At 46.8% G+C, this 25,829-nt stretch overlaps 1 protein-coding gene across 18 annotated transcripts in view; it reads left to right on the top strand.

Moving 5' to 3' along the window:
- Foxn3 (forkhead box N3) overlaps positions 1 to 25,829 on the top strand; it is a 380,376-nt gene that overhangs the window by 297,098 nt on the left and 57,449 nt on the right. The gene's annotated exons all lie outside the window — the stretch shown is intronic.

The following is a 25,829-nucleotide window of genomic DNA, read 5'->3' as shown; positions in this document are numbered from 1 at the left end:
TCCTCTCAGCCTGCCTGTGTCCCCCACACCCCCACTTCACTCAGACGTCTGGATTAGAATGCTCAGTGGGGAGTGTGCTTGCTGAACTGAGTCCTTCCAGGTTTGTGTGACCAAGCAGTGCTGTAGAAAGAGGGATAGGATGAATAGTGGCGCCACGCTGATGATGCTGGCCTTCCAGCTTAACTGTGAGATGGCACAACCCCACGCACGTGCAAGCGCGTGCACATCTGAGGTGCCCATCAAGCAGTGTGTGATGATTACTTCTCGCTTCCTATAGCTTGTGGGGAATTAGTGGCCTGTATGTTGTTTAGACATGTAAATGATATAGATGCCAAGAAGCATGTTGCATTATATGGTACAAATAAAATAGATTAAAAGTGAAGAAATACTTAGTAAAAGAGGTGGTAGTTGATTATGATCATGTGGAAAGTAAACATGATATCTTAAATACTTGATTAACCCTGAGCACTCTTTATATTTGAAGGATCAATTCTGTGTCATAGTGAACCAAGTAAAGTATATCCCACATTCTGTGTAAACTGTAAAGTTTAAGTTGACTCTTAATTAGCTAAAACAGTGTCATGTTCATACACATTAAACCAAGCTCCTATTTCAAGTAAAAGCAAGGTGCTTTGGGGATGAGTATTAAAGTCCAGCCCCTATGTCTTCATAGACTGGCTTCCCAAGACTAAGAAGTTGGGAACCTGACAGATGAGGTGGCTCAGAGAAGTACCACAGCAATGGAGGGAATTTTGTGACATAAGCCAGACAGCCTAGGGCATCTGGCAGGACCAGTGAGTTCATCAGTGGGTACAAATGGCTATAGGAAGTGCCTGGGAGGCAGAAGGCAGGCGTAAGCTTGGAGGCCACACTAAGACAAGGTAACTTCAAGGTGGCTGTGCTCCTGAGCAGTTCTGTTTGTTTTCCTTTTTGACTAAAGCACTAAACATGAACCCAGAACTCTCTATCTAGATCCTTCCTTTTTCCTCTAGCATTTCAGAGTTAACAGCATTTTTCCAGCCATTGAGCTGGGCACATATGTTACAATGGCAGAAGCATTGCATTTCCCTCTGACAGAGCCATTCCCTGCAGCCAGAAAGAAAAGTTTGGTGTTTGTGTCCAGGCTCTCCTCTGTGAAATGGAGACCTTGAAGGGTGACCTCCTTTATAACCAGCAGTGTTTGTGGGCTCTCTCCAAATTGTTGTCTCGCTAATTGTTGCACCGCAAACTAGTTTAATGGTTTCATACGTATTTATATCCCTCTTTTCAAAACAAACCCCACATTTTGACTGAGCTCTGTCGCTCCTTTCGGGAAAGGGCCACATGCCGGATTTTGTGGCTTTCCATGTCATCCAATGGCTTCATTCTGCTGGCAGAGGAGGGGGTTCAGCCAAGTCAGTATGAACACTGACGGTCATGACTCAGTTCAAGTACAATCTTTATTCATGGGCGTTGATACTTGAATTTCATATCACATTCCTGTGTCAGGAGATATTTTTCCATTTTTGATTTTTTTTTCCCCAGTAATGAAAATATGTTCAGACCATCAGAAGCTCCAGCTCGGGAAAACATGCAGGTTTGGCCCACGGGCTGTGATAGGAGCGTATCCAAATTCCTGTTGGAATCCTACACACTGCTGTGTCTCTTCTGGCATTGTCGCATTGCTGGCTTGTGCCTGTTTCTCCTGAATGAGCGGGGACCGTGAGCCTTTTCTCAGTCGCCAGAGTCCCCCGTGTATAATAGGTGCTTGCTGAATGGCGTCCAAATGAATGGTGTAGCAATTATCCCCCTTGCAGCATGACGGTGTCTACATGAAACATTTTGGAAATGATTGTCTCTTTCCTAGAAAGCTGCCTCTGTCTGGGTAGATTCGTACTGGAACGTGTGCCGCCGTGAGCGTCTCAAAGGCTGCGGTAGGTGCTTGCAAACAGATCCTCATTCCTCGACAGCGTCTGTCCTCAGAGGCTTACCTGAGCTGTCTGCCTTCAGGACTCTGTCACATGAAAAAGAGAGATGGTGACAGCCCTTCACTGCAGTGGGTGGTCCATAAATACCTGCTAGAATGTTCCTCTCCACTGTTGGCAAGCTTTAGTGAATACAGCCTATCGGTGAGGTTCAGACTCTCAGGAGACTCATGTCGGCGTGCCCCTGAGATTCCTAATTTACCCTGTGTTTGTATTTCTAAGGTGGGAGCTTTCGTTATAATTTCAGTTATGGAACAATGTTTGGTATTCACATGGGTTGGTGTTTGTATTGGCTCCAGGGTTTCCCACAAGAGGCTCGAGGTCCTTGGGGAAAGATAGCTATGCACAGAGTTGGGTATGTGGGAGACACAATGCCAGGATGCACAAAGAAGAAATTACAACCAGTTACTTGTGTATTATTTTCTCAATTTAAAGCACTTGAATTCCAGAGCTCTTGAATCCAGGCATTTTAAAGTATCCCACTTGAATAAGCTGCTTAAACCATTCAAATAGCTTTTTTTAAAAAATTATGCCTACCTTCCCCCCAAAATCTCCTGTTCCTTAGATCATTTGCTTTTGAGAGTCATTTAATTGAAGTTTTGCCTTTCCTTTTTTACTTCAAATCAAAATCATTTCTGTAGTCAAATAAGTTTCCATTGTATTCTGGAGGGCCGTGTGGAGTTGCCGTCGACTGTGTCCTGCCAGGTTAAAGGGCTTTCCACAGCCCTCCTGTACTAAGTGCTCAGAGTACCTTCCAGAAGAAATCCTCCAGCTCTCAGTTTCTCCCAGTAGAATCTCTTATCTGTGAATACAGCACCACCTACATTTCCAAGGTCTCGCTCGGGTCCAGTTTGACTAAATCTAGCCCCGGAAGAAGGGAAGGAATAGTTACACCCAGAGACACAGCCGGCTCTGCCACAGGCTCAACTACAGATCAGCCAGCCGCCTGGAAGCAGGAGTGTGAAGAGAACTAAACCAGCAGTCGTCAGTTTGCCTGTTTGAAAGAATCTATCAAGAAGCAGCGGGTTGGGGTTGGGGATTTGGCTCAGTGGTAGAGCGCTGAGGCAAGCGCAAGGCCCTGGGTTCGGTCCCCAGCTCCGGAAAAAAAAAAAAAAAAAAAAAAGAAGCAGCGGGTTGGCTGTGGGGTCTTTGCCCTGGTGGCATTCTCCATGGCAGTAGGAAGCAAGCAGAACGTTGAAGTGCAATTTGGTCTCAGCTCTGGGTCAGTGCCCAAAACAAAGAACCAAACAGATGCAGGGTCCAAAATATACTACAACCAACAAGAGAAGCTCTGTGGTCAGAGGGCAGGTGCAAAGGTCCTGTGGCTGGTTGAAGTAACAGCAGAAGGCTGGTGGTACACATTTCCAGGACAGCTGAAGCTATACAGGGAAACTCTGCCTCAATAAAACCAAACAAACAAACAAGAAAAGAAAAGAAATAGCAGCAGGGTCGAAGGAAGGAACAACGAGCATGGGGATGTGGGATTTTGTTCTAATTGTGATTGGAAACTGTTAGAAGCGATTGAGATGACTGGAGATAATCAGCTGGCTTCTTGTAAAAATGTCTTAACGGGGCAGGAGGAAGACAGTTGGAAAGCTTTTGTCATAACCTAGATAAGTATGAAGCCAGCCTAGCCAAAGCTATGATGGATGAGTGGGTGAGGCTGGTTGTTGACCATTGATTCTTAGAGAGTAGAAATTTAATGGGTGGTTCGGTGGTTGGGTGGGCAGATGGATAGATGGATAGATGGATGGATGATGGATAGATGGATGATGGATGGTTTGGATGGACAGATGGATGGATAGAGGAAAAGAAGGTGGTGAGGAAATCCCTCTCCCACCTCTGTCTCTAGTGGGTAGGAGAGGGATTGTTTCTTGCTCCTTTGGTTTGATTTCCTCAGTGAGATCTGCATTCCTCCAGCTATGCCCAGGAAAAGGATTAGCTCTTGAAGCTGGTGGTCTCAGGCTATGGGTAACCAACCTCAGCTGACCAGCCTTTGAGCTACTGCAGGGCAGGCACCCAGGCTTGGATGAAGCCCTCAGGAAAGTGGATCGTTTAATCTATAAGCCTGGTGCTGCAAATGTCAACAGATTCCTCAGCCTGGCCTTCCCCTGTGAGAATAATGTCACGAGAAAGGCCACTGATATTTTAGGGTTGACAGAAACAGTGACTTTGGGGATAATGGTTTTATTGAGTTACAGCTCACAAACCCACATACTACTCGGTTCACCCGTGTAAGCTGCACAACCTGGGGGTTGAGTAACGTCGTGGAGCACGGGCAGGCAGCACCACAATCACTTTTATCGTATTTACCTCATTCTGTGTCTGTGGAGGAGGACAGCTGTATGCTCTTGAGCCGTCATCCTTCCTCAATCAATGGCCTAATGAATGAAGTTTTGCAAGTCCTGGACCTGCTGGACCATGACCCCTGATTCCACACAGTCGAGGAGAGTAGCCACAGATCCCAGCCTCTGGCACAGGGAGCAGGTGGATCAGTTGAGGGTGTGTCACGGGGAGTACTGTCTGGGCTATGAATAGTCTGGAATCTGTTCATCTGGAGGATTTCAAGGTTGTGTACAGAGCATAAACAGGAAAGTGTCACTTAGTTAAAGTCAGAGAAACACTCTGAAGCATCCCATTAAGTCTGTCTGCTGTGAACATCCCTTCCTCCCTTCGGAGCCATATTCTCAAAAAATGGTCCTGGTGGATGGACCTCCTTCATTTTGTTCATAAATGGTTTCTAGCCTAGAGGCTGGGGAGCTTGAAATGGGTGCCAGGGTAGGGGAAGAGGTTGTGCTCCAAGAAATACTTTTTAAAGGAATCTGGCCAAACCAAGCCCTTAATCACCCTCCCCCATAACAAAAGCCAAGGAATTTTGAAATGAGGACTGTATCATGAAATGGTTCTCATTTTCAAGTAAACCATTTGCTCTGGGGAATTCTATGCCCAGAAAACCCTTTGTTGTTTCAAGTTCGAGGGTGAGAATGGCTGGCTAGGTGGATAGACCAGAGCGGCACAGGGGAGGGGTGAGGAGACAGTGGTACCCCCCTGGGGGGTCTTGGATGCTCTGGCAAACATTGTGATGAGCAGTGCCCCTCGCACTTCTTCCCTTTGTCTGTCTTTGTCCTGCCTTGGCATTTCTTCATCTCATGAGAAGTGGAAAAGTTCCTGCTGCTTACTTAACTACGAACTCCAGAGTACTCAGCGGAGCTTCTTCAGTACCGTGTACCGCCATTATGCCTTCTCACAACATGGCGAGACATTTTCACCATTCCCCGCACGCCTTTATTTCCCTGGAGTGAAGAGTCTGAGGGCAGGGACTCCATACTCCATCCACGTTGTCTGCAGCCTGTGACTGTTCCTGGTTGATAGGCATCGAAGGCAAGATACATGAAAGGTGTTCGGACAGTGTGAACCCCAACACCCCCTCAGCTCACATCACATGGGTGATGGGCAAGAAAACCATGGAGTGGGTGGGAGTGGAGCTAACGTGCCTGCCTTTGTGTTCCCGGCTTTCCCTTCTTGTAGCTATGTGATGGCAAGGCGAATGGCTCTAGTCTGAATAGAAATAAACTTCTTGTTTATACCTTATCTCAAAAAACAAATCCCTCTTTGTGTGTGCGTTTCAGCTTATGTAATAGTGCACACCTAGAGCCTACACGCAGGAAATAGGACAGGATGGTCTTTGAGGGACTAGCTTTAGGCTTTCACACATGACAGTGTCTTCATGACATTTGGCAGGTGAACTCCACGCATTTGTGGCCACAGGCAGATCCTGTGTCCCTTTGCTTACTGCAGAGGCACCAGAAGGCTTTGTGGATGACACTCTGAGGTATGAGATAGACAAGGGGGGAAATGTCTGAAGATCCTGGGTAATTTAGGAACTCACCTAGGGTAACATATATATTATAATGTCACGTGTAAAGACGGGAAAGGCCAGTGCCACTATTCTTGACTTATGTCTAAGAAAATATTTCATTCCTTGAAGAACCTTGATTTGGCTAAGGTTAGAGCACTGACCGCATAGGCCTGTGTCCAGTCCCCAGTCATAGGAAACAAATAATAATGATGTGGGGGATGGGGCTTGGCCTCTCAGGCTCACAGCTAAGGTTAGATTGCTAGGATCCATGACTGTTGACTTAACTAGTTGACTGTGGATTAGGTTGGGGTGTTAGCTCATCTTGACCTTTTCCTCTGGGCAGCCCACTTGTCACAGCACTGAGAGGTTCTCCTGTGGAGCCAGAGCCAAGGACATCCCTACTATTTTCATTCTCCTGTTAGAAGCGTCCTTATGAGAACTGAAACATCCCAGGGAAAAGCTCCCATGGTTCCTCAGGCAGATGTGATGCTTTAGCCGCATTCCGCAGAGGCCACGTGCCCACTCACGGCATTTGCTCACCTCCACAGGTCATGGAAAATGGCAAAGTGGGATTGTTGGGGTAATCTTTTTTTGAAGCACTGTCATTGTAGCCGACACTGTCATTTGCTCCTTTGGTTGTGTTTCATGATGTGAGATTTGCAGTGTTTACCCACAGAAGAAGGAAAATGAGCCTTCTCCAGAAATAAAGGGCAGCATCATTGAAAGCATCCTTACGCTCACTGACTGCTGCGGGTGTTTACAGTGTGCTCTCTTGAAGCTTGCCGGATACAGACAGCGGGCTTATGAAAGCCCTGTTTAAAGACACTGCCTCCTCCCAGCCCACCTGAAAGGGAGAGTATTTAAAATCCAAGGCTGGCCTTTCTGTTGCTCACATTGGATGCCTTCTAAATGAAGGACTAGCTCCTTACAAAGACCATTATAAAATAAAACTTATGTTGTAAAAACCCAACTTAGCAGGCTGGTGTAAATGAGTGAGTGTTTTCCAAGACTCTTGACTTAACTTCCTCTCGGGCATGAGATATCTCAATGGGCTTATGAAAAATTTTAATTCAGTGTTCTAGATAAGAGGGTATATGCAGGCTTCAAAATACCCACTTGGCAGGCTTTGGGGAGTGCCCACCAGGGGGTGGGGTGGGGGGTTATAGTTTGTCTCTGATCCTTTCTGAGTTGGCCCTTAAGAGTACTACTAGATTCTGGCTTCCTGCCTGGGCCGTTCCATTTTCTATCTCCCATCAGACTTGAAGAAACTCTTGCATGAAGTATAAATTATACCTTAATAAAACTGATAGTCTTTCTCCCCTAAGAGACCCTGATTAATGGGCTCTGTCACTATTAAGTGAAGTGGTTTTTAAAAATAGCTGTTTGACTGGAGTGTTTGGGTTTGGAGTGTGTGTCTCTGGGTTGTTATTTTTACACACAGCAGTGATAGGAAAATCCAGGGCTCTCTTATCATAGCCCATGCAATATTTAGATTGGATCCCCATCCTCCTGCCCGACACTGATTTCCTGTCTTTTGCCTTCGTCTTTTCCTGATGCTTAAGCATCAAGATTCGGGCATTTTTCCGGAGTAATTGTTGATTAAGTGCTGAACATTCTGCCATGATTATGAGATTACTGTATTCAGCTTTTAATCTTGTGAGTGTCAAATATTTTACTTTAATGCCATCTTCATTATTATTATTATCATCCACAGCTCTTTCTATTTGAGTAATGCAATCAGGCAAAATAAAGGTACTGCTGCGATTTCGGCGCTCTCTCTCTCTCTCCCTCTCTCCCTCTCCCTCTCTCTCCCTCTCTCCCTCCTCTTCTCTCCCCTCTCCCTACCCACTCCCCCTTTATCTCTTTGCCCTCTACAGGTTGTTTCCAAATGCTTGATAAACTAAAAATAAATAAATAAATAAAAATTCAAGCTTCCCCTGGTTGCAAGTAGTTGAAGAAGAAATAGAGCGGCTCATTGAATGAAGGTGGTTTCCAGTGCTAGGCGTGTAGCCAGAAGTCAGAGCGACTGGCAAGAGTGTGGGTTATGGCAGCACCCGTACTTTCTGGGTGTCCTTCCTGTTTTCTGTCATGTCATACACAGAGGGGTCTCTGTGACCATCCTTTGTCTACTGCTGAAAGATACTACAGAGTGACACTGTCCAGGGACACTCCCATAAGGGAGAGAAGAGCCTCTCCAGGAGAAACAGGCTCGTAGTGAATGGCTGACGGGCTAGATTATTTATATGTTCTTGTTTGGCAGAGGTGACAGCTTCTCATCCTGCCTTCAATGATAGTCAACTGCCAGATGTTCAGTTGGAATGAAAGGACTCAAGAACGTCTGGAGTTACTGTCTCCAGGTACAGCAAACTGTCTGGTTTCTCCAGAGGCGCAGATGTCTCCACTTTGTGTATAAACAAATACACATGCAATCACCTGACTTCACCCAGGCAGAGAGCAGAAGCCGGACCACTTGCCCTGTCAGAACCTAGGCCTGTCAGTGCCCTTCAGCCTGCCATGGTAGATCTTGATTGCTTGCCCCAAAGCTGACCCTTGCCACCTCAGTATTGACGATAGAGGGCAGTCAATAGGATGAGCTGTTCAGGGTCGGCTTGAGGTGAGACAGGTGTTGAGTGCAATCCACAGACCAAGTGGTATTTGGACGCCAGCTTTGCTCTATAGACATACACAGACACACCTACACAAACCCATCTGAGTGCTTATACTGGACCAGACTGTCCAACTGTTTAGTGTCTCTGAACCACAATGTCATCTCAAAGGTTTGTGCTTGAGAACCATAGAACCATGCATTTGAGTTTACACACACACACACACACACACACACACACACACACACACACATTTTTAAAAACCCTCACTGTTTGTTTTAAGGGAGTTTATAATTTTGTGTTGGACTACGTTCATAGCTATTTTGAGCTGAGGTTGGTGGTGACCCATGGGCCACAGGGTTGTCCCCGAGCCATTGGCCATCAAGGAGCAGTGCTGTTGTATCCCTTTGGGGAATTTAGCCATCCTCCACTTGTCACTCAGTATACCAGCATCAGCCATGGGGATACGGCTAATGGAAAGTTGGATCTTATCAGAGTCATGGCTAATAAACCAAATCACGAGCTATGGAGATGGCTGCAGTTCTTCTGAGAGTGTCACTGTGATATTAACTGAGACACAGAAGAAAGAAAATCATACTATCTGCACATACACTGTGGAAGTGAAAGGAGCCCCAGGCCAGGAGGCAGGGATCCCATGAGGCAGGCTCGTCTTTACCCAGCCATCTGTGGCACTCCAGGTATGGGGTGCTGATCTGCCCTACTCTTGTGTTTCTTTTAAGTATGCTGAGAAACAACCTCACAAGATACAGCAGACATAAACATAGCCACACACCTGGGGAAGGGCCTGGGCATTTACCCTGTGGGAATAAGTGACATGTGTTGTTCACACCTTTCCTTTTTTAGCATGAAGATTACTCTCTGTCTCATTCATTCTTTTAGTTGGCTCCAGATTACTTTATAATCTGGGTAGAACATCTGTATTAAAGCAACTCTAGTGTACAGTGAACGTGTCCCATGCACCAGCTTCTGGACGGTTCTCCTCACCAGTCAGTCTCATTGTCTGAACATGGTGTGTGTGTGGTGTGTGTGAGTGTGTGTGGTGTGGTGTGTGTGTGTGTGTGTGGTGTGGTGTGTGGTGTGGTGTGTGTGTGTGGTGTGTGGTGTGTGTGTGGTGTGGTGTGTGTGTGGTGTGGTGTGTGTGTGTGTGTGGTGTGTGTGAGTGTGCGTGGTGTGTGTGTGGTGTGTGGTGTGTGTGTGTGGTGTGTGGTGTGTGTGTATGTGTGGTGTGTGTGTGTGGTGTGTGTGTGTGGTGTGTGTGTATGTGTGGTGCGTATATATGTGGTGTGTGTGTGTGGTGTGTGTGTGGTGTGTGTGTATGTGTGGTGCGTATATATGTGGTGTGTGTGCGTGGTGTGGTGTGTGTGTGTGGTGTGTGTGTGGTGTGTGGTGTGTGTGTGGTGTGGTGTGTGTGTGGTGTGGTGTGTGTGGTGTGTGGTGTGTGTGTATGTGTGGTGTGTGGTGTGTGTGTGTGGTGTGTGTGTGTGGTGTGTGTGTATGTGTGGTGCGTATATATGTGGTGTGTGTGTGTGGTGTGTGTGTGGTGTGTGTGTATGTGTGGTGCGTATATATGTGGTGTGTGTGCGTGGTGTGTGTGTATATGTGTGTGGTGTGTGTGGTGTGTATGTGTGTGGTGTGTGTGTATATGTGTGCGTGGTGTGTGTGTATATGTGTGTGGTGTGTGTAGTGTGTGTGTGGTGTGTATGTGTGTGGTGTGTGTGTATTGTGTGTGGTGTGTGTGGTGTGTATGTGTGGTGTATGTGTGTGGTGTGTGTGTATATGTATGTGGTGTGTGTGTGGGTGTGGGTGTGTGTGTGTATGTGTGGTGTGTGTGTGTGTGTATGTGTGTGTGTGTGTGTACATTCATTTATTCCCCTCACCAGTCTTGTTTGTCCATAAGTTATGTGTGTGTGTGTGTGTACACATTTATTGATTTATTCCTTTAATTGAACAAGTTTTAAAATCTATTGTATTTCTTTTCCTGACATTTTTTATTATGCCCTGGGCCTCATTGCTCACCTGTTAGCTAACTACTCTTATTCACACTACATCTTTTTCTTTAAAAGAGAAATGATCTAAGCGCATGTGTGTTCTGCTTTCTTATCCGAGGAGACTGATATGACAGAAGAAGAGGAACACCCCGTCCTAGCTCCACACCAGCTGCTTGAGCTGCTCTTCTTTGCGTCTTTGTAACCCGTGCAGAGGTGCAGGCTTTCCTGCAAGCCAGATACTTAACAGAAACGCCTGTGCTCCGAGGAGTCGGGACTTGGCCAACGTTTTGCTGATTGGGCAAAAGGGAGACGGCGGGGGTGCTCATGGATGTGTCTTTGAGGTCATGTGACTTTCCCTAGACTCAGTTTCCTCGTCTTAAATGGGGTTGATGATGGTGTGCAGTCGAAAGCGCTCATGTGTGAGAGAGCCATCATACTAGGTTCTCAGTGTAGAAACTCCTCAAGGTCATCGCTGCCATCACCTTTGCCATCAGCCTAAAGCGGACGGATGGGGGCAGGAGTAGGAGCTGTTGGGTCCCAGATGACTGTGTCCCATGCAGCAAAAGCACACCTGTGTGGATTCCTGTGTCCTGAGACTCTCAGCTTTCTTTCAGGCTTCGTCTTGTCCCTCTGTATCGAGACATAGTATGGAAATCCATCCAGTTCCTGGTTGTAGAAAATCAGAGAGACTTGAAAGTAATCCACTTGAATTCTAAGAGAAAAAAACACCACCCCTGCCCACCAGAGGGACAGAACATAGGTCGCGCTCTCTCTCTCTCTCTCTCTCTCTCTCTCTCTCTCTCTCTCTGGATCCCTTGAACCCCACTTTTGAGTTTAACAAAGGAAGATGGATGAACTCAAAACTCTCAAAGAAGAGATGAGGACCTCCTAATTGATTCGCACAAAGCAGCTGGTTATTTACAACCAGGAAAATTGCCTGCTTGGAGATACTCATTCAGCTCTGTGGATCCGGGGGCTCCACGGGAGACATTGGAGACATTCTCTGCTCCTTGCTGAAACCGCTCTTGGGGAGGAGGTGTGCACAGAGGGACTCTCATCTAACTGGTTAACACCATCTCATTCATAGATCCCTGCCCCCACCCCACAGCTGATCATTCAGTCTCCTTCAGTGTGTAATTGTTCATTTTAAATTTTCCTGTTTGCTATAGCTGGGTGTGTGTTAATTACAGGCAGACTGCAATTATGTTGTCTATGTGTCGCTTGTATGGCAGCAAGGGTGGTAAGCCAGCGTGCTTCCAGTAGCAAGAGTCTCGACTGAAAATCTCCAAAGCCATGTAGAAATCCATGTTTCATCCACACTATTGATGAGGTGAGAGAAGGAATTGATATTGCTGTCATTTTCTGCTGAGAGAAATACTCAGTATTTGGGTTTACCCATTGAATTTATAACCAGATGATTGAGTATCCAATAAACATGAGGTATTTATAATAGATCCCTGGGTGAAACCATCATAAATAAAGTCTCTGGCAGTTCATGTAGCTGATTGGACAATCCCAGTGACTGGCAATGCCACTGTCTTCTTAGTGACATGAATTTGTGTCTTCTAGGGTACTAAACACTCATCCATTGCACATAGTATAATAATGAGGACTGGTGGGAAGAACCTAGAAATTGCTGGCAATTAAAGTTATTAGATCACAGTCAAGCCACCAATAATATTGGCAGCTGAGACACATTTGGAATGCATAGTAATAACTAAGATTATCAGATTGATCCCAGATGTCTGGGATATGTGTGCAAATTAAATTAGAGACACATCAAGCAAATCTAGGCAAGAACCAGGGCTGGGATCAAAAGACATGTTCTTCAAGGCATAAGGCCTCCAGGGGCAGTCCAGGATCCTAAGTCAGTGATCCACAGGGATGGGGTTGGGCTCAGTTCTGGTCAATATGATGCTGGGTTGTTCCTTCCTGTGTCTATTTAAAATGTGCATCTGTATCAATCCTTCCATTGAATTCTTGTACACTTCTATCCAAAAAGGCTTTTAACACAGCCTTGATTACTATAACTATGAGAGTCTTCAAATTGGATAACTGATTCAGAACTTTCAGGATTCATTTATCTAAATTAATTTCTCGTTCTTCTGCCTCCACACATAAATGTGTACACTTCAAGGTAGTCTCACCTGTATCTACAGGAATACCTTGCCGGGGTTCCAATAGTAATTGCATCACATGTCTCAGTCATTTTGAGGAGCAGACATAGTCTCTGAATTCATGGGCTTCCTCTTCCTTTTTCTACTGCTTGATTTGTTTTGTTAGCATGTGTGCTTTCCACCAAAAACCCTGTGTATATTTTGTTAGATTTTCCCCAAGTGTTTTATTTTCCACGAAATGTGGATGTATTATTCTTTTTGGTGCCTGTTCGTTCATTGTTAGAATATAGGAATATAATTGATTTTACTTATGACTCCTGAAGTAAGTGTGGTTTTGTAGGGCTTTTGTGGCTTCTTTGATATGTTCTACATAGTTTTCAGTGGGGGGGGGGGTTCTCTTCCTCTTGGTCTACATGCCTTTTTTGTATTTTCGTGCCTTATTGCATTGGCTTGAACTTTGAGCACCATATTGAATAAGACTAGTTAGAGCAGCAATTCTTTCTCCACCTTTAGAACAAAATAGTCTTTTTCTGCTAAGTATATCAAATACAGTTGTTTTTAGTGCTCTTTTGTAAGTTCAGTAGGGTTGCTTCTATTCTACTTAGATAAGCTTTTCTTTAAACAGTTGTTATATGTTATATGTTATATGTTACCTGCTGTTTTTTTCTGCATTAGCTGATATTCATCATATGGTCTTCTTTTTTTTTTTTTTTTTTTTTTTTTTTCGGAGCTGGGGACCGAACCCAGGGCCTTGCACTTCCTAGGCAAGCGCTAAATCCCCAACCCCCATATGGTCTTCTGTAGCTTGATGCCACACTAACATGATCATGTGAAATGAATCCTGAACATCAAACTGGCCTTTCATCCTATCTTGCTTGTGGTGTTTATTTCTATTTGCATATTTCTAAATTGTATTTTGGTAATGTGTTAGGATGTTCATGCCTATACTTTTTAAGGAGTATTTGTCTGGAAGGCTCCCTTTTTGCTCTGTCTTTACCTTGTCCATCCAGTTGGGACAGGGGGCTACAATTTCTCTGTCAGTTTTAAGAGTAAAAATGTGGTGCTTTGAGTACTGGAGAGGTGGCTCAGTAACTGAGAGCACTTGGTAGTCTTACAGACGACTCGGGTTCAGTTCCCAGCACCCACATGGTCTCTCACAGCTTGTACCTCCAGTTCCAAGGGATCGATGCCTTCTTCTGACCCTTCTGACCTCTGCAGATACTGCATGCACATGGTGCACAGAATCATATTTAGGATAAAGGTCTAGTGCTTCTTGGTCAACAGATAGAATCATCAGAAAGTAGAGCTTCTTTTTTTTTTTTTTTCGTTTTTTTTACTTTATTTTGTATAGTATTTATTTATTTATTGATTGATTTTTTTTTTTTATTAACTTGAGTATTTCTTATATACATTTCGAGTGTTATTCCCTTTCCCGGTTTCCGGGCAAACATCCCCTTCTTTATGGGTGCTCCCCTCCCCAACCTCCCCCCATTGCCGCCCTCCCCCCAACAGTCTAGTTCACTGGGGGTTCAGTCTTGGCAGGACCCAGGGCTTCCCCTTCCACTGGTGCTCTTACTAGGATATTCATTGCTTCTTAAATAAATGCTTGTAGCTCAGACTCTCCGTTGACATACCAGATCCAAAAGTAGAGACTGCACACACCCCCAAGGCTGCAGCGTCTGAGCAACTTAAGTTTTGGCTTCTCAGTGGTTCATGCAAACTGGAGACAGATAAGTGGGTGTTGTATTGACTTTTCCTGGGGAGGTGTGAACAAATGTCTTTTTACCCCAGGTAAGGTGCCAAAGTCATGGTTCTAGCAAATGCTGGCTTGATAAGCCCATAAGTTTATTGGGCTTGCTTACATGGCATGGATGAGGGGCTACTTACAGGCACAGGTTCCTGAGTAAGCTCCCAACAGCTTCATCACAAAGTCACACTCCATCACGCATGATGAGCATGTGGAAGCTGAATCATGGGGGATGGAGGGTGTGTTCCTCTCTCCGTTGACCTTGTACTGAATTTTCTAGTGTATCTTAAGATCACATGTACCTAGGAGTGATGGATCCTGGGTAAGAGTCCCAGGACCTTCCCTTCACTCCATGCATTAGTTGGTATCAGTCAGTAACTCTATCACCATAGACCTGATGATCACTGGTTCTTCTCGGCTAGTTGCCATGCCTGGAAGAGAAAGGCCATGCTGCAGCAGTTGAAGTCCCTGTCAGTATTTTTACCATGACCTCTCTGTGGCTTGTTGGTGGATGTTGGGTCTTTCTGAAGTCTCACTGCCAGTGGAGGTGCTAGTCACTATCCTCAAAAGTTCCTCCCATTCCCTGTATTCAGTCATTCATGTGCACACAGAGAAGCATTCAGTAAAGACAGCTTCCAGAATGGGCCACTAGAGTGACCCTTGTTCTTCTTCCCCTTGCCCAAGAGCTAGAGCCTAGTGACCCCTAAAGAATGAATTATATATCAGAATATGAATGATAGACCGGCCTTGGGCACTACCCTGCCTCTGTGACCTTGGGCAGGCCAGTTGTCTATTTCAGGTCGTCCATCGGAAAGAACAGACCGATGACCTGTGTGTTCCTTGCACTTTGATAAGTAACCTCTAATTCCAGCTCCTAAGGGGAGGCTGTGAGCATCGTTGGAGGACAGCATCCGGCCTCCAGGTGAGATGTATTCACTTCCAGAGATCTGGAGACCACTTCACGTTGTCATCCAGCAGAAACCTCCAGTCACAGTGGTTGATGGCTTCCAAGAGCCGCTGATGTCCAGTGGGGGACTTATCTTTTGGATCTTATTTTTCAAAGAAACGTGTCACAGGGATGGAGGTCACTGGACTCAGTGAGAAAGGACAGAGCACACAGTCCTAGCAGACCCTGATTTCAAAAGTCCCTTGTGGTGAGTTTTCAGCAGAACAGTACTTCTGTCTATTTTTACCTTCCTGCCAGTTGACTACAGCAAATGTTTACAAGCACCTGCAGGAGGCCCGGGGATTTACTAAGCAGCAGCTCCTCCTCTCGCAGAGCACAGAGGGGCATGGGGGAGGAGCCAACTCTCAAAGATGGCCAAAGTTCAAGGCACAAAGTAGATAAAATGCCATTGAAGATCAGAGGCAGGTGGCCTTACATCTAGCTGGGTGAGTGGGGAAACTGCCAAAGGGGTTGAAATTAGAGGAGGAACTGAGATGTGAGCTCTCAGTAGCTGAGGTTGGGCTGGAACTACTACCCAGCAGCTAGAACACAGCCGATCACAGACAGAGGATAAGCGGACGCTGGCTAAGGAGGGGTGGGAACCGTCTCTCATATGTGCCCAACCCATGAAACCTGAATATCTTCATCCTCAAACCATAGTGTCCCTCTCTTCAAGGTTTTCCTTCTCCATGGTGAGCTCAGGTCACCTTCGAGCATTGGTGCATATCTATTCTGTCTTCACGATGTGACTGACTAGTATTACAGGTTGACTTGTGTCCATTTAAAGAGTACATAGACGCCTCAGTCCTCCCACAGAACCCAGAAAGGAGACTTTATTTGGGAATAGTGTTTCACACAGAAAGTCAAGATGTGTTTGTATAGGCATCAGTCCAAAAGGATTGGTGTTCCTTGTAAGATTGGCAAGTCTGAACAAGACACGGTGGCCATCAATGCCGAGAATGCAGTAAGGTATCTGTTAGCTGAGGAATGCTGATGGGTGAGGCAAGGAAGGGTTCTCTCCACAGGTCACAGATGGAGCACGGCCCTGTCAGCACCCTCCTGCTAGACCTCCAGCCTCTGTGGCAAGGCTGTAGTGTCTGAGCCGTAGTTCGTGGTGCTGTCTTAGAGCGCCTCTGGGATACAGTTAGTTTGGCCTGGGGTGCAGTGCACCTGTGGGGCACGGGGTGCTTAGGGAAATGAATTTGAGTCTATCCAAGAGGGCTTTGTTTCTTAAGCATGGCTGGATATTCCTCTAATGTCGCATGGCTGTTAGCTGATCTTTGTGGGTAGTCTGGTCATTAGCAGCACATTTTGGTTTGCTGAGCAGAAGGAACAAGCCCAATTTTTTTTTTTTCTGATGCCCCAGGAATCCCCCAGTGCAGCCAGCTATGGCACGATTCCTGTAATAAAATGAGGAGCTCTCCTGGGGTCCAGGGGTCTAGGCCAGGCAACTTGAGTTCATTTATTCTAGCCCATTCTCATGACAAATGATAAATTGTTCCATTTAAGCATGTGTAACTAGTCCATGGTCACTGCCTGAAGCGTGTGAACGAGCTCAAATCTGTTTTTCTTTTTGAAATGATTTTAGTCGAGTCAGGGCAAAGCCTTAACAATATTTATTTTATAATATAGTGTGTGTGTTTGTGTGTGTGTGTGTGTGTGTGTGTGTGTGTGTGTGAGCAGGTGTGTGGCACGGGTGTGGAGGTCAGAGGGCAGTATGTTCAGCTGGTTCTCTCCTTCCGCCAGGATGAAACTCTGATCTACAAGCTTGGCAGTAAGACCCTTTACCCACTGAGCTATCTTGCCTGCCCTTGATCTCAAGTACTGAATCTTGCATCCAGACTACTGAAATTCCTTAAGTTCTGCGGTTCTGACTTCCAAAAGTTTCCTTTAAGGCACAGAATTCTAGCTTAAAACACCGGCCTTTGATGGGTGAGATGGGCAAAGGACTTAGGTAAGTGGAGAGGGGACACAGCGACCTGCTAGAAAGGCTCCGTAAGATCGATTAGGTTTGTGTGACCAACGGGCCTGTGGGTATTTAGATCATCATGCATCATTAGGAAACAGCTGTAGTTGGCGGTGCCTCCCTGCTTCTGTCTCCTAATGCCGACACCTGGACACCATAAATTAGATCATTGATAACTCCGGCAGCCATCGTGTGGTCTCATGTCACCGACGCGTCACTTCGGCCCTGTTCTAGTTTTCCAGCTTTCTGCTAGGGGAAGTAGAGCGGCTAATGCGTTTGAATTGGATTTTGGTTTTTCCAGCCGTCTTGGCATCGTGAGTGAGTGCAAGGCCATTATGGCAACAGAGAGGCGTCCGTGGCATCTTGGTTGCTGTAAATCACTATCTCCCCTAACAGGTTCCAACGAGTGTCATCCACAAGGTGCATCGTCTGCGTGTGCACCCTTCGTGTTTGTTGGGTGCCCTCAATGTACTTTCCATCAGGAAGACGTAAAGCAGACATGGGGAGGGGTCATTTTGCTTGGCAGCGCACACTGAAAGCAACAGAGAGGTGGTTATTTCTGTTGTTACTATTACTGTTTCAGGGGTCCCTCCGACAAAGAAGTGCAGCGTCTTTCACAGCTTCCCATCATCCATCATCAGTGTCTTGCCATTTTGAAATGGCAGAGGTGGCTTTAGCACACGATGCGGTTATCATCACCATGCTGGATACTGGAGACCGCTTAGAGAAAATGACATGGTGGTTTTCTTCTCGCATGCCCATGTGTTGCAATTGCTGCCATGCCGCACTGTCACTCTAACAAACCCTCACCCTGAAATGGGGCTGCCCCATCCAGCGCTGTGGAAAAAACGAGGTCAGAAGTGCAGGAGACGCACGTGAGCTGCGAATCACTAGGATTAGTTAAGCCAATATTGAAAAAATGCTTGGCACAACTCCGACGGCTTATGTTACTTCTGCAGAAGTGTGTTCTTTCAGTCCCCCTCGGTATTCATACAGTTAAAGCCACACCAGGACCTCTGTTATGTAATCCTTCCTGGTTATATAATTAAGGGTCCTGTTTTTTCTTGTCCTGGTTTACATCAGTTAAAATGGGGTAGAAGGTCCAGTAGTTTGTAGTCATGTATACTGCCAAGGTAGTAATTCTATTGATTACAGTGCATGGGCTCTGCCGATTGTAGGTAGTACTTCACGCAGCATAGGCTGTGGATAGCTCGTGGCTATAGAATATAGATACATGTGGCATCCACAGAGCAGTTTAAGAAAACTACCCTTCAGATCCTGGCTTCTTCAACCCTCCTTCTTCATGCCTGTGCTGATAGTGAGCTAGAAATCCTCAGTCCTAGATACAGAAGTGCGTGATCAAGCAGAAAGTTTTATGGGCGCCATGAGGTCACTCCTACAACTTTCCCCAGTCTTGGCCCAGACAGTTAGGAAGCATTAACTTCTCAGGGCAGGGCGTACTCAGGACTCTGCTCCATCCATGCTGTGTGGCAAGACTGAGTCCCCTTACTCTGCAGTGGACTCTGCCGTCTGCACCCACTCCCGTTGTGGACCCTTGCAGCTCTTACCGATGTCAGCTCAGGATTTACAGCGTGCGCCCAGCCCCCAGCCAGTGGATTTGAGCTGATCTAGAGACCGCTTACTCCTCTGTCCCTGCCTACCCAGTGATGGAGGGGTGGAAGCTAGGCACATGTACCTAGGCTGGCGCAGTCAGGAAAGGCAGGGCCTAGCCAGGATGCCAATGGCAAAGGGAAGCCACAGACCTGCATGTCCTCTCTCTGCTCTGGATGCAAAGGTCCCATGAGTGGCTCTTACAGGACTCTGGGGCCCTGGCTGGTACCTTTTCAAGAACCAGAAGCTCATGTCCTGCCATAGCTAAACTCCGAGTCAACAGAACTGTGGCGTTTGCCTCTCTGTTTCCTTTTGTTTAGCACCAGTCAGATCAAATCAAGCCTCCACTGTGCCCGGGCCCAAAGTCCTTGGCTGGTCAGTTCCTGCTGGCCCTTCCATCCTCGGGCTCAGGCTTGACCCCTGAGTTCCCATGTGGCACACCATCTAAATAACGGGGACAAACGAATTGTAATAATCGGAGCAAATAAAGGTACAGCGCCATCTCTCCCATGGGGCTTCATCTCAGTAAACTTGCCACAAGCCAAAAGTGCCAGTATTTGAGTGTCCCTACCATCCCAGCCTAGGCAGACTGCATGCCAGAGGCCCTGGTCCTCTTCCCTCGCATCGTGGAAGAAGATTGACCCACAGGAGGGGATTCTACCTGAACGCATATCCTGCTCACGTCATCCCAGGCGGAGCACTTCTGGTCAAACTGTTGCAAGTCTGTTCTGTATAAAGCAATTCCAACACTAGATGAGGGTCTAGGAGATTTTAATCTCTTTCTTGATACTTTTGTATCTCCCTGAGTGTTCTACCAAGAGCATGGGGTGCTTTCCTGTGTGTCTGTAGTCATGCATGCCTATGTGCATACATTGGCGTGTGTATGTGGGAAGATGAAGCCAGAGGTTGACAATGCTGGGGGCTCTCTTTCTCTCCACGTTATTTACCGAGGCAAGGTCTCACTCAGGTTACGTGATGGTAGGTAGCATAGGCAAGCCACTGCGGGGAGCTGGCGACCTAAGTTCACATCTGCACGGCAGATACTTTATCCAGTGAACCATCTTCCCAGTTGTAATTAGAAAATTATTTAAGAAAGCGTTTTGGGACAAAGAAGCCAGAACCGACTCATCTCTTTTGTTCAGCAGAACAAGAACAACAAAACTGCTCAGGGTGAATCAGTCCCAGAAAAATCACACAGGCCTGCTCCTTCTCAGCGAGCAGTAAGTGGCTTTTCACAGGTGAGGTGAGGGACACTGTCCCTATTATCAGCAATCTCAAGCCCTGGTACTTATGCTGGGCTGCTGGGTCTGTGACGCCTCAGTGGACACCTGGGGACTTAGTACAGGCTTGTGTTACTCACAGGAGAACCACATGTTGTTTATAAATGGAAGCTATTATCTCCAGAAAAGGTCAGAGCTTTCCTGTACATTGAAAACAACGCAGAAGTCTAAGTTCAGCTGTTACCAGTTAAGCTAAGAAAAGGCTATGACTGTCCCACCTGCAAAGTCAAGTTCGCCTAATCCATTCACCAAATGAATTATGTGACAATTGGCTCTCATATGTGCCTGGCACAGTCTGGTACTTGGGATCCTCTGGTAAAGGCAACAGTCTGCCCTCTGGAACCTATGTGGGAGACAAGTACTCGGGACTGAGGAGATGGCTCAGGTAAAGGGCCTGCTATACAAGTGGAAGAGGTGAAGTTTAGATCTCCAGCATCTGTGTGAAAGCCAGACACAGCGCTATACATCTGTGACTCTAGCAACAGGGAGACAGAGACAGTCAGATCCCAGGGGCTCACTGGCTAGCCAACCTAGCCACACAAATCAAACCTCCAAATATTTGTGAAAACAACAGCAGTGTAACTGATGCTGACGTGGTGCCCACTCTGCCAGGTATGTCTCCAAGCCCTCTGTGTTTTATCGAGTCCCCTATATTTCAGGGTGCTGGATGGTATTATCAGCCACAGGAAGGACAAGCAATCCTCAATAGCGAGGAGGTGGTCCTCGCAAAGTCACAGAGCTAGCAAGTGCTGGAGCTGGACTTCTGGCTCAGCCAGCCTGGCCTTCCTAGTGGCGGGTGATTGGTAGGAGGTTGGAGAGATACCGAGGTTAGGAAAGGAAACAGCAGGGGAAGGGGGCCAGCCACTGGGAGGTTTGTGAGTATTCTGTGCCTGCATCCAGAGAAGTAAAAGGAGTAGGTCCCTCCCTCCTGCTGGGGATTTCAGTGTGCCTGGATACAGACATGTGGCCACACCTCTGTGTTCACTGATGGTGGTGGTGGTGGTGGTGGTGGTGGTGGTGGTGGTGGTGGTGGTGGTGGTTGTGATGGTGGTGGTTGTGGTGGTGGTGGAGGTTGTGGTGGAGGTGGTGGTGGTGGTGGTGGTGGAGGTGGTGGTGGAGGTGGTGGTGGTGGTGGTGGTGGTGGTGGTGGTGGTGGTGGTGGTTGTGGTGGTGGTGGTTGTTGTGGCGGCGGCGGCGGCCACACCTGATCCTTGGTGTATAGCACAGAGATGCCACACAGGGAAAACATTTGTTTCTGTGGTACTTTGGTAGGAAAGTTGTTTGGTTCTGGTCTTATGGTCTCCTGTCCTTGATGCTCTTATCTCTCAGACCATGGTGTCTGGGTGCACAGCCTGCTGGAGCCTGGAGCATTCATCAAATTGTGACCGCAGGTCACCCCACCAGGGCCTTGGCTCTCCTGAGCAGGTGCCCATGCCCAGCTGGACCCGGTCACTTGTAGATGGCATCCTCCTGTGCGTTGATGTGTGGACTACAGCTCTGTTCAGTTCTCTTGGATTCCCCCATCTTCCTTTGCTCTCTGGGTGGCCTCAGTGTGTGTTTCAGGATGTACTCTGGCTTCTCACCGTCACACAGCCCTCACCCACATACAGTCTTCACCCTGCCCCCTACATATGAGTCAGAGAAAGCATGTCTAGGAAGAAAAAGCCGCTGAAAAAGAAGACACCATTGGCTGTTTATTTCCTGATCTTTGGGGGCGGGGAGGGGACTTGCCGGCTTTCGATCTTGTTAGCTTTTGGGATGTCACCCAAAAGCAGTATATTCATCCCCAGAGCCTATCTGACTCGTGTCACCAGAGTGTCACTACAGTGCATACTTAGACTAGCACAAATCCCAGTTGTGCGTTTTTCTCCAAGTGTATGATCCCTCCGCCTTCTGATTCCCTTCAGACACCAGGAGAGTAACTCGTACTAGTCTCCTGAGACATAGAGCCTTTCCCTGGAGCAAAAGCCAAGCCCTGTGCTGGCTTCTGTTCTAGAAGCCAGTCCTACCCATTACTGGAGGGCAGGAAGGTGACGGGGTGGAAGCATTGTGTTAGTCTGCCATAGTCACCCCAAAAGCTCAGAAGGGTCGCTGCTGTGGGAACCTTTGGAAACCACACAAGGATAACCTACATTCATTTTGTCATTTGCCACCACGTGACATCACAGCCACAGGAAGATACCCCACATGACTGGAAGGAACCCTCCATCGGTCTGGTTTTACCTAGATTGTATGTGAAGAAGTGAAGACTAGTCCAGTGTGGGCTCCTGGGATCAGACCCACAGCAGTCACATGGTACAGTTCCCATCAGCATCACTGCCGTGTCTGGCCTATTTCTTGAGACATTGAAAACCATGGGCTGAGTAGATAGCTGGATCCCCAAACAGTTTCACACTCTCCGGTTTTGGGGTACTGAGGGGCACCAGCATGCTGACCAAGATCACCCTTGTTTTACTTGGAGTCTAATTCTGGGTTTACAAAAAAGAACTTGGTGGCAGGGAAGGATCTGCCCTAACCCTGTCCTAGCTTGTGGACTTGTGGCAGAGAACTGTCTTCACATTTCCCTGGCATTTTCCTGACCCCGCCCCTGTGTCCTCACTCTCCTGCTGTAGAAGAATGCTGTGTTGGTGGCATCTATACTGACCCTGTTCCCGAATACTGGCATGTTTTGAGGTGCTGCTTGGGACATAGACATATGGTGGGGCCAGGGGAGGGAACACTTGCACCTGAAACACTTAATGGAAAATCGTTCAGTTTTCCCGAGAGTCACAGTCCTCCTCCCTTACCACTGGTACACCAATGACCAGGAGCAGCTGGGTTCCGCCTCTCACCTGCAACCTGGCAGTTTACCTCGTCCCCATTAAAATGGCACCCTTGCCTTTGTACTTCACTTGGGAAATCAAGTTTCTCCTGTTCTGTATCAAAAGTTGGTCAGTCAGTCCTAAACTCACTTCTGCCATAGGTTACTTGTCCAGATGCCAGTTGACTGCCAACCTCACCTCGAAGGTGGGTGGGAAAATGAAGAGAAAACCAGGGTCACAAAGGTCACAGATGGAATTCGCAGAGCGAATTCTCTGGGCTTCGTCTCATGACCTTTCCGTGTAATTCTGACACGTAAGATAATGGGATTGCAGAAACATGGATACCTACAGAGCGGAGGGAGAGCAGAAGAAAGACTCGTGACAAACTCTGAACTAGACGCAGCTCTACTGAGACTCCATCTTGCCTCTGAATCCCTCTAGCAGTTCTGGCCTTCCCATGTCACTAGCCCCTGCTTCCCAGTGTAAGTTACTGTCTGAGTCTTCCCTGCCAGTTGGAAGGATGTATATTTCTTGGTGGCCAGTATGGTCTTGGTGGATGTATATTTCTACGGGACCTGAGGCATAGTAGGTAAATCAGTAAATTATTACTGAAGACCCAAATACCTTAAATCTTCAAAAAGCACCGAATGGGCAGAAAACCATTTGGGGAGGAAAACAACATTCTAATATTTATTCGTTAAAATTAATTTCTATTGAAGTTAAAAATCTAAAGCCTTGCTTTTTTTACCTCCTAAGACTCTTAAGAGCTGTTCACAGATCCCATTATTTTATTTATAAGCCCAACAGTCTCTAACAATCACTTTTAAAGAGGCCTTTTTACAAATGTTTGGTCTAATTTGCAAACTTAGCTAATTAAACTCCTTTAAACATTTTAAGCAGCATTCGTAAAGGAAATCGAACTTATTAAATTTATAAGTACTCAATTGCCTGACTCAACAAACAAGTCTCCTGGAGCACTCAAGCAATTCTTATAAACCTAATTAAGCTCATAAGTATGAGCTACACCTTACGGTCTTCTAAGCTTTCTTAGGCTGTAAGTGACCTCGGTGAAACTATGACTTAAAAGTTCCAGGAGAAGTGCATTCTGTAGCCCACAGACTCACCTATTTCAAACCTATCCCGCTCTGTGGCTGGCACTAAGTAAGACTTGGTTTTCTTAAACACATCTCTGCTCTGTTTCTACATTGCCCCCCGCCAAAGCCTCCCTCCCTTGATGATGTCCTCCCCCACTCTGCTCTCCAGGGCTTTCTGTGTATAAAGGGTCATTGGGAACCTTCTCTCCAGCATCCAGCCCACCCTCGATGTACACCCCAAACAGCATGGAAGGTTGCACGGCAAGTGTTTATAAGAGCGCAGCTCTTGGCACTCAGAGGGGACCAGGCATGTAGCTCAGCCCTTGTGATTACATGCCATCCACTTAGCAGTTTAAGAAGGCGGACAGAGACTGAGGGTGTGGCTCAGTTGGGAGAGTGCTTCTCTAGTGTTCACAAGGCCCTGGTTCAGTTCTTAGTGCCACATAAACTGAGGGTCCCAGCTCTCTAGAAGTGGCGGCAGGAGTGTCAGAATTTGGGGATTATCCTTTGCTTCCGTTGTGAGTTTGGAGCCAGCCTGGGCTACAGCAGTTCATGTATACAGGCCTTTGTCTTCACAGGCTTCCGTCGTGGGTAGGGCACATGCAGAGCAGTAGGAGTGCAATGACTGAAGTGAAGCATCTGTGTACCCTACACACCTATGGTGCTCGCCACCGTACCCCAACATCAGTACCACCCTCCACGGCCTTCCCAGTCCTCTCTCTGTTCCCCTCTGCATTCCCTCTCATGCACGAAATCCCAGAGGACAAGAAGGTAAATTCTCAGTAGGAGCCCTGATCAGAACCAAAATCACTCAAAATTACTGTAAATACAAGAATTATAAGCAAAAACTGGCTTTCTGAGTCAAAATAAAAAATAACAATAAGAAATAAAAACCAGCCTGGCACACACCTTTAATCCTAGCACTCTGGAGGCAGAGGCAGGTGGATCTGTGAGTTTGAGGGCAGCCTGGTCTACAAAGCAAGTTCCAGGGCAGCCAGGGCTACACAGAGAAACCCCATAGCAAACAGAGCAAAACAACCAACAACAAAAGAAACAAAACTAAAGCCCTAGGGTTTTTGTCTTTCAGAAACACTATAGCAACCACAGCTTAAATACTTTCTGCAGAACTTCTGCCATCAATAACAGGTTATAAAAAGAAACAGTTGTATTTTCTTTTAAAAAATGTTTAAATAAAAGTGAGAGGCAGAGAGAAAGGGGAGGAAAGTATAAAAATTAGTTCTGACACTAAAGGGCATCTGCTATAATCACGATGTCTTCTTCATGTGGGGAGGATGCTTGCTGGCTTGCTCCTGTGGGGAGACGCTGCCACCCAGCAGGTCAAGCACCTTCTGGACCATCAGCCTAAACTTGGTCAAGTCTTCTCCTAATTGTTGGAATAGCCCCACCCCGACCCCACGGTCATTTTCTCTATAAGGCTTAATTGGAGGTGGGTTTTAGGTGGCCCACATACTTAGATTTAAGGTAACATGACTGGAGTCCCCACCTACTCACAGGAGTCTGTGTCCAGACCCTCTGGCTGTCACTTGACTGGGGTCCAAAGACCTTGAAATTCCATGAATGTCCTGTCTGATTTTTTTTTTTTTTTTTTTTTTTTTTTTTTTTTTTTTTTTTTGTATTCCCAGTCTGTGGGACCAGACAGGGCTGGCCATGTTAAAGTGAAAACACCTAGTGCTAGTTGACTCTGTCCAGAGCTACTGAGTACCCAAACAGGCCCAGGGCAGCTCCCAGTGGCATCAGCAGTACAGAGCATCAAGTGGCCAGCACCTGGGCTTGGGTTTCCATAGTGAGGGCTAAGCCTATTGTTTAAG

The sequence above is a fragment of the Rattus norvegicus genome, chromosome 6, assembly GCF_036323735.1.
Source record: "Rattus norvegicus strain BN/NHsdMcwi chromosome 6, GRCr8, whole genome shotgun sequence".
Classification (NCBI taxonomy): Eukaryota; Metazoa; Chordata; class Mammalia; order Rodentia; family Muridae; genus Rattus; species Rattus norvegicus.
The sequence above is the reverse complement of the archived record's forward strand: the minus strand, read 5'-3'. Positions and strand labels throughout refer to the sequence as shown.